The sequence below is a fragment of the Miniopterus natalensis genome, chromosome 22 (assembly GCF_054644295.1).
Source record: "Miniopterus natalensis isolate mMinNat1 chromosome 22, mMinNat1.hap1, whole genome shotgun sequence".
Classification (NCBI taxonomy): domain Eukaryota; kingdom Metazoa; phylum Chordata; class Mammalia; order Chiroptera; family Miniopteridae; genus Miniopterus; species Miniopterus natalensis.
This window is the reverse complement of record NC_142102.1, coordinates 2,854,788-2,869,841: the sequence shown is the minus strand read 5'-3', so window position 1 is coordinate 2,869,841 and position 15,054 is coordinate 2,854,788.

The window sequence follows — 15,054 nt, the reverse complement described above, 5'->3', positions numbered from 1 at the left end:
CATGAATGAGCCGGGCCTCACTCCCCCCCCCAGCCCCCAGCTTGAAGTTTTCCCAGTAACTACATGAATCAAATTACGGGCACCTCTGCTGGGTTTCCTGTGAACGAGCAGATCTTACTGTAACCAAATATTACCATCTCGCAAAAACGTCGCACAGCGAGCGAGGACTCCCCATTCTCAGGCCACGGAGAAAAGATTCTTTGTTTTGAGGCTGAGCACCTGGAACATGTTATCCGAGGGGGGCCTCCCCGGGCCCACGGTGGAGAGGGGGCTCCCAGGACCCAATCGCACCCCTGCCTGCGGAGGGCCAGCCCGCCCAGAGCTCCCTCCCGGCTCCGTGGGGCTCAATGTCATCAGATCTTGGGGTCGTCCGAAGCCAAATGGCAGAGGGGACCGTGCATCTAAATGGAAGGATGACACTGCTGGGGACCCTAGAGCTCCGAGGCGCCTTTCCACGTGTCAGAGGAGGAGAGGCTAAGGATCAGAGATAGGGGGGGAGCCTGGCAGCGACCCCCCTGCCCCCAGATCGCTCTCGCCCTCCTGAAGCAATTACCAGATAAGAGTGCGGGCGGGCACTTGGCACGGGATCCGCCGGCGCATCTGCGCCTCGCTCCCCTTGGAAACCGATGAGACCCGTGTTTCCACCTTTGCTTCAAAACATTTCCTCTCCAGAAGAAAACCTTGCTTGTTTCTTTTATCTTTCCGGCCCCGGCTGATCCAGAAGTCACAGCAAGGAGTCCAAGTCGGGAGGTGGAGTCCAGGCTGGTGGGGGGGGGGGTCAGGATGGCGGGAACAGGACCAGGGGCGACCCGAAGGCCTTTGCAAGATAATACCCCATCTCTGTTCACATCTGTAGTCCTTTTTTTTAATTTAATATATCTTTATTGATTTCAGAGAGAGGAAGGGAGAGGGAGAGATGGAAACATCAATGATGAGAGTCATTGGCCGAGCCCGCAACCCGGGCCTGTGCCCTGACCGGGAATCGAACCCTGATCGCCTGGATCCTAGGTCGACGCTCAACTGCTGAGCCACGCCCGGCCGGGCCACATCTTTAGTCTTAATAAAATACAAGGTCCTTGCTGGAAGGGCCCAGCTCTTTCTCGTCTAAGGCCCCGGGATGGGGTTCGGTGGCCACTGCCCTGTTACCACGACTAGTCTCCAACCCTCATGGGCACAGCAGGGCCTGGGATCTGGAAGAAGCAGGTTGCGAGCCAGTAACGGTCGGGCCTGATGTAGCACGTTCCTAGCAAGTGCCCGGGAGACACCAGAAATGCTGGCTCAGGCCACGCTGAGTTGAAAAGGGATGTCCGAATGACAATTTTTTTTTGCCTATGGAACAGGCGATTTCCCACCTCCAGTGAAATTCTCTTCTTTGATTCTGAGCAGCTGAGATAGATGCATGAACGTAGCTCTCCTTACGCACCAAATAACAACAAAATTGCATGCTAATTCCTGTGTCATTAGTCCAATCGCTGACATGGGACTATCAGAAATAAATCTAAACAGTTCATCAGCCATCTAACTCTCGTAGCACTTTGGGAAAATCCATCCATATTTGAGAAATATCCATCTTTTTACAGAAAAAATGCAAACTGCATGCACCCTAGTGGATTGAGCTATGCTGTTTTTAATCATTTAAAATCAATTTTAATAGCACCACTAACTCTGCTAAATGCACCGATGGTTTTTAGAGGGACAGAAAACCAGTTAAAGCCACTCTTAAGGCTTTTTCTTTAGCTTTGCCCCCATGGCTCAGTCGGTTGGAGCATCCTCGCATATAGCAAAAGGTTTCGGCGTGATTCCCGGTCAGGGCACATAATAGGTATTTCTCTCTCACATCAATGTTTCTCTCTCTCTCCCTTCCTCTCTTTCTCAAATCAATAGGAATATACCCTCAGGTGAAGATTAAAAAAAAAAAAAAAATTTATCTTTTGCACAAAAGTTACTGGGAATCTACACCTGGTTGGCCCTTGAAAAATGCATTCCTTTTACTTCTGCCCATTTGCAGGATATTTTCTTAAAATGGCTTGTGGCACTATTCATCCTCCCCTGCCCAGTGTTCCGTCGCAAGGGACCTGGCAAGTTTTCACTCGTCTAAGCTGATCTCCCTAGCAGGACTCTGCCTCTCCTGCTCTCAAGCGCTTTAATTTCCTTGATTAAAAGTACCCCTGCGTTCAACGTGTCTCCGAGAGGGCCAGGGAGAGACATTCATGGAGACTTTCCCTTTGAAATCAAATATACAGATTTTGTTTCCCAGTGTCTCCACGTCGGTCTTCCCTGCTTTCTTAGTTTTCATGTCGTATCCAATATCACAGAGATTGGCGGCCGAGTGACACGGACATCCTTCGGATGGGGGCCCATTCTCTGGGCTTGAGAAATCAGAAATGAGAAATCAGAAATGCCCTTTTCCTGTCCCAACAGAAGAAGGGCTCCCTGCGGTGGATAGATGGCCGGGATGTAAAGCCCATTGACAGAAAGACAAGCGCCCTTCTCATTTCTTGGGATTTTCTGTCACTACGCCTCTTTCACGAAGTTCCTTTGCCTGGACTGGTCACACAAACCATAAAAACTCACAAAGAAAAATGAACCCTATTGACCAGAACTCACTACGCATTTTTTTTTTTTTAAATTGGGTGCCTTCTATTTAATTTTACATTTATATCTTTCAAGGAAAATATATGACGTCTATTATGTTTACCACGATGTGTAGAAATTCTTTAAGCAAATATGTGATCAGGCATTTTAAAATATAAGACGGATTTATTTATAACTCACGCCCACACCTTTGTTTTTATTTACCCAAAAGATTGAAACTGCACTCTCTGGTTTCCTGTTAAAATATAGAATTAGGAAGATTTTTTAATGTACTTAATAGCCCTGAGGAGATGAAGCAGCGATCTTGCTGAAACTTTAAAAATATTGGAAGGAAGTGGTTCTCATCTTTTCTTTTTTCCCAAGTTCAATAGCTCAGCTCTTCATTTCCTGTTCCCAACAGCCAGGTAATTAGACCATAATGAGAGCGCTTTGCTTGGAAGATGACATCTGAAAGCTGAGACTACCGGCTGCACAGACCTCGACACAGAGGGAAGGGGGCAGGGATCGTCTCCGCACAGGGAGAAAGTTCTACGACTAGAATGTCATTTTCCCCAAATTACTTCTTCCTGCAAACACTCTCACGTCTGGGAGGTAAAGTGACATCTGTGCCATTTTTGACAGAATGATCGATTCTTCGTTGTTAAAGAAACAGCTCGAAAAGTTCCAGAAAGAGCCAGAATACTCAGAAAACCTATTTAAAGTCCCATGTTTCCTTCTAGCACACAGTAAAGTACACACATCTTAAATGTTTGCCTCGATGAATGTTTCACCTGTGTCTATACCTGGGTGACCACCACCAAGATAAAAAATGAGAACATTTCCAGCCCTTGAAGGCTCTCAGACCCTTCCTGTCAACACCCCACCCAAGGGGGCCCATTCTGATTTCCATCCCTCAGAATGTCTGTCTGGATTTCATATACCATTGTTCCCCCTTATCTGTGGGGAATATGCCCCAAGACCCCCAGTGGGTGTCTGAAACTGAGGATATTAATGAACCCTTATATATACTATGTTTTTTTCCTATACATACATACCTAAGATAAAGTTTAATTTACAAATTAGGCACAGTAAGAGATTAACAACAATAACTCATAATAAAATGGAGCAATTATAACAATATACTGTAATAAAAGTGATGTGACTGTGTTCTCTCTCTCTCTCTCTCTATCTCACAAGCTTTGGGAAAAAGCAGCTGCCATGTCATGAGTATGCTCAGCAGCACCGTGGAGAGCCCCGCGTGGTAGGGAACTGAGGCCTCCTGCCAACAGCCATGTGAGTGAGCCACCTGACCTCCCAGCCCCAGTCAAGCCTTCAGATGACTGAAGCCCGAGCCAATATCTTGACTGCAACCTCAACAGAGACCCTGAGCCAGAATCACTCAGCTAAGCTGCTCCCAGATTCCTGAGTAAGAAAATAAATATTTATTGTTTGAAGTCACTAAGCTTTGGGGTAATTTGTTACATGGCCATAGAAGTTATTAGCGCTACTAACCAAATATTTTTGGTTCTGCCTTCTAGAAACATGACAGGAGGACATATTTCCCCTCCTTGGAGGTTGACCCTATATCTGTAACTTACTTTGGCTCATGAAATGTGAGCGAGACTGATGTGAGTCACCTCTGTGAAGGTGCTTCAAGAGCCAAGTACACTGACACCATCTTTCTCCCTCTACCCAACCAATCATGAGTATTACCAGTTATAGAGCAATGCTTCTTTAGTTTCAGGCTCAGAAGTAAGAGCGATATGGCACAGAGCTCTTAGCTGACCAACCATGGCCATGTGGCAGGAAAAGAAATAAACGTTTGTGGGTTTTAAGCACCTACATTTTGGGTAGTTGTTACTGCAGCAGAACCAGAACGATACTGACTAATACAGGATACACAGGCATCCCCCATTCCTCCACCTCCATCTCTTTCCACTGTTTGGGCCCAAGAAAGCCAATGTGTTCGTCGAGATCAGCGGGATCACCCCCTTCATGGGGATCGCTGCCATCTCCACAGGGAACAGCACTTCCTCAAGTCCACTCCAGGAGTGAGAGGGCAGGCCAGGCACTGTCCCCGTGGCTCCTGTGGCTTCCAACCCCGTGGATGGGAAAAACTCGAGCCTGAGTTAGAGGAGCAGAGGGTGTTAACTGCCGGTGTGATCCAGCTCAGAAGGTCAACGTCAACACTGATTGATCCTTTGCTTTCTTTTCCAGAACCTTGGAGAGTTGGGGAGAGTCTGGCCACCCAGAAAACAAAGGCCAGTTAAGATTCGTTTTATTTGCTTTCCTTCCCAGATCAATCCCCGGCTCCCCAAGGATCGGTGTGGTTTGGAGCTTCCCCCGCCTGTCCACACCCCTCCCAGCCCCTCAACGGTCCTCCTCTCCTTCCCGTCTCCGGGCTGCAGCCTCCTCATTAGGACGTGTTAGAAACTTGCTGGAGTGCGAAATGAGCCTGTGAACATTCATTGTCCTCATTCAACTTCAACAAGGAGAGTGACCAGAGGCGACGGAGAGGAAACGGGTGCCGCCAGGGTCTCACCCTGGGCCCGGCCCGGGCCTGGGAGGCCTTTGTCCCCTCGCAGAACAAAAGCCACCATTGGCATGTGTTAAACCCAATCAAACTGCATCTGGCCCAGGTGCAAAAGCCCACCTCCCAAATGCCAGCCCAGCTTATGCCACCTTCTGGAGGCCTCACCGGCCCAGCCGTCAGCCCCGATCAGGCCAGGGCGCCACATCAAAGCGCACTCCCTCCGCTGCTGCTTCTGCTCTAAGATGCATTGTTGTCCCTTGTCCCAACTTTCTAGGCTCAGCCCCCAGCCTGACGAATGAGGGGACAGAGCCCCTGTGGCATGGCCGGTCCCCACTGGCATTGTTGTTAATGAGGTAGGAAGGGCGGGTTGTCCCCTAATCACATCAAGCTGTTGCATTGGAACAGGCCGAGCCACCCGAGTCAATTTCCCTGAAAGCGACTCGGGCCAGAGCTTCCTGGGAGAAACACAATGCCACCTATTGTCTCTGTCACTTCCTCCCCACCCTCCCAGCGCCGAAGCATCTCCTCGGAGCCACAGCCCCGTGCAAAAGCTGGTTGCCGATGCCCTGGCCGTGGTTTCCAGAAGCCCCACGAGAAGCGGTTTCTCTCCACACTCATTGTTTCCAGACTGGCCCAGCCGGCTGGGGAGGAGCAACCAGGCCCAGGGAGACAGCCTTCCCGGCCTTAGGAAGGGGCCCGGCTTGCGACACAGGCCCCTGGCAGCTCGTGGCATCTCGGGGGGAGCCAGGCGCGCCCATGCGCCTGGGCAGGAGCCAGGCTGGTGGAAGGCCGGGGCCCTGGGCGAGCACAGCGCCTGGGCTGCCCAGTGTGTCCTCAGACGCTGCAGGGGCCCGGGGACGAGCTTCCTGCCAGGACTCCGGGCAGCCATCCGGGGCTGCACTTACCCAATCGCTTCTTCCTAATCATCGCCCAGTCCCACGGGTGCTGGGCGGTTTCCCAGAAACGGCTGAGCCTAGAAGGAAATTCCTTTCCCGCCCCAGATGGCCCCCCCTTGTCTCTGCCACCCTACTGCGCGTTCTGAAGAATCGAGGTGGGCAGAAGGTGGGCCGGGGGAGCCCCGGGGTAGGCGGAGGAGGGCCTGGGACAGGAGCGGAGTCAGGGAAAAAGCGAGAAATGGGGGAGACCTGGGTGGCCTGTGGGTGCTGGTCTGTCCCAGCTTCCAGGTAGGAAGCTGGATGTCACCGTGGGAGCAGGCCGTGGCTCCCATCTTCCCAGCTGTTTATGTGGGGGCTTCTGTTGTGTTCACTGGGTCACCAACGGACTCTGGGAGGCCACCAAGATTCTAGGGGGATCATGACACAGGCCCTCGCTTCATCTGGGCCTCGGTGGGTGAGCAGGGCTTGGCAGGGGGAATGGAGCAGACGTGAGGTGAGGCCTTAGCTGATGCATTGGTTAGCACAGGGGCAGAAGCACCTGTTACCTTCCAGTGTCGCGGGAGCCTCTCCCCAAACCTCTGGCGTCCCTGCAGCCGGCCCAGCAGCTCCCCCGACCCCCCAGTTTGCAGCCCGCCGTGCGTGGTGGGCAAGCGGAGGATACTTTGGCAATGAAGCCGGACCGCGGGGCCCGGGAAACCGAGAGGGGCCACTTAGGCAGCTCGCTCTTGGATGCTGGCAAGAGTGAAATCACTCGATAGGTATTTTGTCGTGTGTTTCTTTTTAACTATATAAGAAAAGGGTGGATGTGCGAACCCAGCCCAAGAATACCTTGGCTCGGGCTCAGCTAGATGAAACTTTTAAAAATGATTTAATGTTATGTTAGACTGCTGCATATTAAAGCGATGTAATGCCTTCGCCCAGATGAGAATCAGACCGTGATCGCAGCCACGGCTTGGGCACGTTTAAGGAGCTCCAGCTCCCGGCTCAAAGGAGAAGCAATAAGCATTTTCCCGAGACGGACAGCAGCCTGGACCTCTCATGTGAGGGTGTAAATACACTTACGTTCCTGGATTAGGAGGCTACCACCTTCCACGTCCCTTCCTAAGACTCACATCTCCAAACAGCAGCTAGGTGAGGGGCAGGAAGGCCCAGGGAGGGGCTGTCAGGGCTGCGTGATCCCCGCACCACAAAGTCAAATGCGCCCCAGTCAACGCGCGTTTCCGACGGCCCCTTGGCCGGGGTTGGGGGGCCAGGCGTCCAGCGTGTGTGTTGGGTCCGTCGCCTCCGAAGCCGTACAGCTGTGTGTAGCCTCTGTGTCCAGAGGCCTCCATGGAAAACTATTGGGCGCTCAGCCCACAGCAGATGGGACACTGGGCCAGGAGGAGCCGGGACGCAGCCGGAGAGGGGACACGGAAGCACCAAGATGCCCGGTTAGGCGACCACAGGCGCAAAGCTGGAAAAATGAAGACAGGCCGCCCGTTTCAGAAAATGGGACTCATTGAAAATGCAGCCCCTTCTCTTCGAGTGGGCTTGGCAGGCCCAGCTGTTGAAAGGCAGCAAAAAAAAAAAAAAAATTTTAAAAAAATCCAACATGTTTTACATTTATCTGGCCTGCATATCTAGCCGGGCTCCCTCCGGACCCCTCACATCCTGAACTGATGCGTGGGATCAGAACAAAGGGAGTCGCGGGCTCTGATTGCTCTAACGCCCAGGGCAAAGGAGGGTGTCATTTTATACAATATTGTTTCATGCCCTGTGACACAAAATTAGCCACCAGGTAGCAGGTGCCAGGTCCTCTGGGAAGTTACTGGAAGTCTCCCCCAGGGGCTTAAAGCAATAGGGCCCTAGTGTTGCCTGGGGCGCAATGACAAGGTCCCTCTTCTGCCTTTGTCTGGCTTCTCTCTTGTGTCTACAGTCAGGTGGCCGCAGGGACCGCATGTCCCCGATGGCTTCGCTCGCCTGCCGGTAGCCGTGGCGTGGGCCGTGGGGGGCCAGGCTCAGTCAGAGCATTGCCGCAGCTGGGCTTGTCTCTCTCTGGGGCCTCGGGGCCTCTCCCTTCCTACGTGGCTTCTCCACATGGTCCCTCTGAAGGGTGCTACCTGGAGTTCTCACACGGTGGCTCAGGCCCCCAAAAGCACAGAGGCAGAGCTGCCAGAACTTCTTAAGGGTCAGGCCTAGACCCAGCCCAGTGTCACCCAGCACATCCTAGAGCTAAGACGGTGCTGAGGCCGGTCCGGAGCTAGCATGCGAGGGGACCGGGCCAAGACATGAACACCAGGAGGTGTCACTGAGGAGGGACATCTTCGGGGACCAGCTGCCACAACCCATGAGTAGCTGTGATGAGATGTATTTTATAGGTGGGGAGGCCTGGGCTGAGAGAGGTGAAGGGTTTGTATCCCAAGGCCCCACACCACTGGGGGTGGGAATGGAGCCCAGGGCAGCCACCTCCCCTCTTCCCCACCCTGCCTCCGTCACTCACGTTCAAGGTCAGGACTCTACCCAAAGCGCACACTCAAGGGCCGCACGCACGGGGTTGAGGACAGTTGTCTCATCAGCATGTTTAAGATCTGTCCTTCACAGCAGCGAGGGGGCCCTGGGGACAATGGTGCCAAGGTGCAGATGGCAGGATAGAGGGACTGACACGCAGAGGGTCAGGGACATCCGCCCGCCCCTCGCTCACGGCCTTTGGCCCCTTCGGTCCACTCCGTCCCATCTGTTTTGCCCAAATGTGTTTTTGGACCCCCGGTTCCCAGAGAGGAGCCCCCCGGCCTCTGAGCTGGGCCCCGGGGCAGGGCAGGAGAAAGAATGTAATCAGGGTTCTGGCTCAAGGAAGTGACCCGCGATGACCGTCAACGGGGCAGTTGGAGGTTTCACTTGTTAGTCTGCACGAGGCAGCACCTTTCAGGGGCGGCCAGCGTTAGGGTCAAGCTCCAGCATTTTCGGGGCACCCAGAAAAAGGCTGGGGTGCCTTTGTTACACTGCTCTGTTGCACCTTCAAGGAAGATTGGTCCTGCGGGTTGGGAAAGTCACCCACGAGCAGTTCCTCCCATAGGTTAGTACGAAGGAAGTTTCTAGATCATTTGCAAAACCAGAGAGGACTACAGGCCCATACGAGCTGTTACAGGCGACGGAAGGCCAGACCACCTACACGCAGGCTTTTTAAATATTTAATTCATATAATAGACAATACGCTGAGCACAACTGGGTGAGAAAATATAAGTCTGTGTATTAGTCCCTATGTACAGGGTGGAGCCCATAAAGCTAAACGCGATGGCTCATAGCTTCGGGCTGTGTTTAAAATTTTTTTAAAAAGCTATAAGTAAAGAGTGTTCTGCCTCTTGAGAACCAACACCCCAAATACAATGTGCCCGGCGTGGGTGTGCCAAGCAGCCTGACAATTCAGCTTCCTGAGCGCGGCCTAGGAGGGAGAGGGACACTTCAGGGGGGCGGGTGGCTCTGTCCCCCTTTCCTTAGGAAGGGAGCTTTGCAAGGAGTTGGTGGCTTTTATTTTGTGTCCAAGACGCTACCTAAGAACAGTCCAGGCCAGGCTTATTTTTGGCATTCTCAGAGTTTGCCCATGGGGGGACTCCCTGAGAAGGGTTCCTCTTTAAAACACACCTGAGAGGTGCCCAGCCAGCGTGGCTCAGTTGGTTAAGCATTATGCCTTGCACCGAGAGGTTACGGGTTCGATAATCGGTCGGGGCACATGCCTGGGTTTGGTGCTTGATTCCCCAGGAGGCAGCAGATCAATGTCTCTCATCATCGATGTCTTTTTCCTCTCTCTCCCTCTCCCTTCCTCTCTCTGAAATCAATAAAAAACATTTTAAAAAAGAAAAAAACACACACACGAGAAATGCCTTACATGGAGATGCTGGGACCCAGGCAGAAACAGCAGGTCCAAAGATGACGGGGAGCCTAGCTGATGCGTCCAGCCAAGGCTCCTGGCCCCGGGGCGATCATCGTGGCCTTGTCCAGAGGTAAAGCTGAAACTTTCTGGCAACTTCAATGCAAGTGAACCAATGCTATGGTTATTATTCCATCAAACGGATGTGACATCATAAAGGTCCAAATGTATGGTCTTGAATATTTCTCTCTTTGTAAAACACTTTTCTATATCCAGAAATAGCATCTCTTCACTCTGTCCCTTTCTCTCCTGCAAGTGTGTTTGCCTGTAAAAAAAACAAACAAACAAAATACTGAAATCGGTTTGGAGATCACTATAGTCTCTATAAATTCTCTAACCAACCAAGGATAATCTTATTTCATCTATAAACGTCCCGACAAGGCCCCATTTTCATTTGCTCTAGAAGAATTAGTCCTAATGCATTCCCTGGCACCACCACTAAACTATCCAAGTCCCAGTTGAGGAAGGCGTCACACCTGTAAAGGGTCCTTTGCGTTTTGACTATTTTGGGACCCCTTGGAATAGCTGCCACCAAGCTGCCCTGGGTCAATAACGCCACCTGGTGGTCGGTGCTGGTGTCTCACAGGCACTTGGGTTCCAGGAGTCGGGGCAACAAACCAACAGCTGCAAAGGGCAGGATCACTGCTATAAAGACATAGAACAGGTGCTGGGGGTGATGCTGGAAGCAATGCATTGGCTCAGCATTGAGTGACTTTTTCCCCCCCACATCCACTCTGTAGGCTATTTGGCTGGGCAATGGTGGAAAAACGGAGTGCTCCTGCCCTGGTGTTTCTGGGCTTTGATTTGTAAACCTGTATTGATTCAAATTCTGCAAAGCCATTCCCTGGGGGGTAGCTGTAAGGAGCCTCTGAAGAGTGTGTGCGGGTGGCTCTTGGCTGGGACAGGTATTAAACTGTCCTTGGGCTCACGGTGAAACCTGAAGTCACCCCCTCTATGAAAATAAAGAGAAGTTTAAAGAGAAAAAGGGCTCAGTCAGCCCTCTGACCATGCTGGGGGGACCGGGGTGCCTTTCTTGAGAGGCCAGATATTAGCCAACCAGGGAGCAGAGTCTGGCAGAGCTCTCATCTCTTGATATCCATATGAAATTCCTGGTTAACAGGCAGATTCTGCCTCCATAGGTTTAGGGCAGGGCCCGAAAGCCTGCATTTCTCAAAACCTCCAAAGAGGTACTATAAGCTGCCCAGCTGGGAAGGACAGAGATGCGTTAGCCTGTTAGAAGTGCAGGATCCTGAGCCCCACCCCAGACCAGTGAATCAAATCTGCACATTAGCAAGATGCCAGGCAATTCCTATGCACAAAGGCACAAAGGCTGTGAGAAGGCCGGTTCCTAGGGCTGCCCTGAGTGCCCGCCCATAGCACTAATCAATCACAGCTCTGATGGTGAGTGGAGATCCTTCTGCCCGGTGCTGTGGGTGCCCCACTAATACCCGAGAGTCAGCCTGGGAAGGAAACCTCGTAGCCTGTCAGGACCACAAAGACTGAGAAGATCCGGCCCTAACACATGAGCAAGGGAACAGGAGAAGGCCGCGGTGACGGCTTCCTGTCTGTTTTACTGCACATGCCCTTGGCATGTCCCTTGATTCCCAGGACCCCCTTTGCTGGGCAGGAATCATTACTCCAGTTTTCAAAAGAGGTGGCAGATTGAGAAGCTCAGGCGCCAGGCCCAAGTGTTCTCTGGGTGGGGTGTCACCCCATTCCCATGTTTGGTCTCAAAGGCAGGAACCCATTTTAGGCTCATTAGGAAGCTAGTGAGGCCCAGCCTGTGTAGCCCAGTGGTTGAGCATTGACCTAGGATCCAGGAGATCACGGTTCGATTCCCGGTCAGGGCACAGGCCCGGGTTGTGGGCTCGATCCCCAGCCGGGGGTGTGCAGGAGGCAGCCGATCAATGACTCTCTCATTACTGATGCTTCTCTCTCTCTCCCTTCCTCTCTCTGAAATCAATACAAGTATATAAAAAAAAAGAAGAAGACAACGCTAATGGGCTTTTGTGGGCTAGCCTGGAAACTAATAACCAGTTATAGCATTGTGTCTATGATACAATAGAAGTTTGGGGGATTCTAATGTAAATAAGCTTGTGCAACACCACTTATTTTAATTGGGGAATTTCTGTTTCTCACAGAGCAAACTTCAGTGGCCTTTTCCTACTCAATTTGGTCTCCTGACACCTAGTGGCCAACTGGAGAAGTGCGATGGAACCGCTGGACGTCGCAAGCAGGTGCAAACCTGGCACTTCCCGGGATTAAAAAGTGGGCAGGAATTCACAACAACTGAAGTGTCCACGGAATTTATACGATGCACACTTAGGCCGTGTAGGGCCTATAATTCTGTGTTTTGTTCCTAATATTTATGCTTCTTTACTATTACCGGCCAAAAACACACCTTATCCAACCCATTGTGTTTACATTGATACACTATGTTTGATGATAATTTATAATATAATATATAATTAATATAACATGATATGATAGGATATAATAAATATATAAATAATATATTATGTAAAAAATAATATATAAATAATATAACATGTAAATAATATACTATATAAATAATGTAATGTAGAAGTAATATGTAATATAATACAAACTCAATGCCTGCAAGCATGCTCAAGATGCAAAGCACTATACATTGGAAATGCTATATAGGTCACTAATTAACCTATTCCCTGTGGGTGGGGTGGTGTTTTAGGATAACCATAATGTCAGGTTAAAAAGAACTAGATGAAAATCTACATAAATATGCCTAAACACACGATAAGACACATTGTACATTATAGAAACTTTCTGATTCCAGGGGACCCTTGAGAGTGCTGCTTGAGTGGCTTTGACACCACAGAGGCGCAGCTACATACAGACCACCCCCAACTATCTCAGGAGAACACAGATTTTTAACAACTTCCCCACTCCCCACCCTGTGTGTACCCCAGACTCCAGATCATGGCAACACTGCCCAGGAAGATTCTTCGGTAATTGACGCTCCTTTACGGGGGGGGGGGGGTCCTGGCTGCGAAGCAGGAGGGAAGGCTTGTCACTGCGGGGCTGGGATAGACGAGCCCAAGGGTGACTGGCCAAACGAACACACTGAAATTCGTTTCCAGACATTTGGGGCCTGGCAATGGGTGCCTGGCCAAGGCCCCTTTCCTGACATTTCTTATACCCAAGTGGATTTTAGGGAATTGAATCTGCGTCTCCGATGCGCTTCCGCTTCACTCAGCACAACCGCTTCGTGAGAGCCATTTCGTGTCCAAGAATCTTCCGGAACTCTTTTTATAAGCCCCATAAATGGCTTTCCTTCTAACCAGGAAGCGCATTTTGTCCCAAGCAAATTAAACTCCAACCCCTGAAATAGCTCCAGCTTGATTTAAAGCTCAGAATCCCTGAATTTGCAAGAGGACTGGAAAGTTTGCAAACACCCTGAAATCCAGCGATGGTCCCGAGAACAGGGGTGTGTTGAATTCTGTGCGCTTTAAAATCAAAAGTCTGCCTTCTTGCTGCCTGGATTAAGTGCTGGCTGGGCCACCAAGCTCCCGAGTCTGGGACAGGGACCTGGGCAGTCACGTCAGCTCTCCGAGCCTGGGGACCTTCCTCAGTAGGATGAAGGGTGGGGCCCCAACAACTAAAACCATGGGCCCCTTAGGGTGCTGGGCTACTTGCCACCCCTGTGAGGGACTTAGTCCCAACAGGATTTTCTTGCACTCGCTGGGTGGCTCAGTTGCTTGGAGTTCCATCCAGTACACCAAAAGGTTGCGGGTTCGATTCTCAGTCGGGGCACATATCTAGGTTTCGGGTTTGATCCCCAGTTGGGGTTCTTGTGAGAGGCAACTGATCGATGTTTTTCTCTCTCTCTTTCTCTCCCCCCCACCCTCCAAAAATAAAATCAAAGAGAAAGCAGTCAACAGAAGCAGTGCTGGGACTTTCCCTCATTGACTCAGGCAGGTGTCAGCGGGCCCATCTTTGCACCCCTGCCCCTGGTGACATTGCTCAGGAAAGCCACTGGTTCGCACGCTCCCCGAGGACAGGCTGGGGTCGTGGCACAGAGAGCGCTTGAGGGATCTTCATTCGTAGTGCATGTGAAAGGCAAGTAGCTCCCGACTCAAGCCGAGCTTGACGACATTGAATAATTCACATGAAACATGGTAATCGAGTTCATTGAGGTGCTCCCGGCAAAGCCAGTCTTCCCTCGCCTCGGGGGCACCTGTCTGCCCGTTTTAGAGCCAAGGACACCGAGGTCAGGTCACCTGCCCTGAAGAGCTACCCTTCTCCATAGAACCACCTGCGCCCGAGGAACCTGGCTTTCCAAGGGAGGGCTTCACACCCGGGTCCCACGGCCTGGCCTCGACTCCCGGGGGCCAGGTGGGGTGGGTGGCCTTTGGGAGCCAGCTCTGCAGCTGACCCCCAGCTCTGGGACTGCTGGGGGCCCTCAGAAGGCCCCTGGGCACCGCAAACAAAGCTTAGGTACTAGACTAGATACAAAACAAAATGGGGCTCCGTTGCCATCACCATCGTTATTTATTACCTTACGACAGACCTCAGTGTCCCCCGCCATGTGTAAAAATGGAATCGGGTTGAGCTTTCAGTGGGGACAGGAGCGTATCTAACTCGACTTTTATCTTAGTCTTTTAATCATGTTTATTTTTTTTTAATGTTTTTATTGATTTCAGAGAGAGGGAGGGAGAGGGAGAGAGAGAGAAACATCAATGATGAGAGTCATTGATCGGCTGCCTCCTGCGCGCCCCCTGCTGGGGATCGAGCCCGCAACCCAGGCCTGCGCCCTGACCGGGAATCGAACCGCGACCTCCTGGATCCTAGGTCAATGCTCAACCGCTGAGCCACGCCGGCCAGGCTACTCCTGCTTATTTTTATTAAATGTGTATCAAACAAGCAAGCCCTCCCCATGTGATGACCTGGACTCAGATCATTGGACGGGCATAGAAGCCAAGCAGCTGACCATAGCAGAGTGACCGGTGACCAGGGAACCTTCCAGGAGCCAGAGAGAATCCAGGGCAATTCGCTGACTTCCCAGCCTCCAGGAAGAATCAGACAATGGGGAAGTGGCATGGACACAGCCCTTTACAGTTTATAAAGCACTCCGCACCATTTTCGTGCTTGAGTTTCCCCAGGCCCTG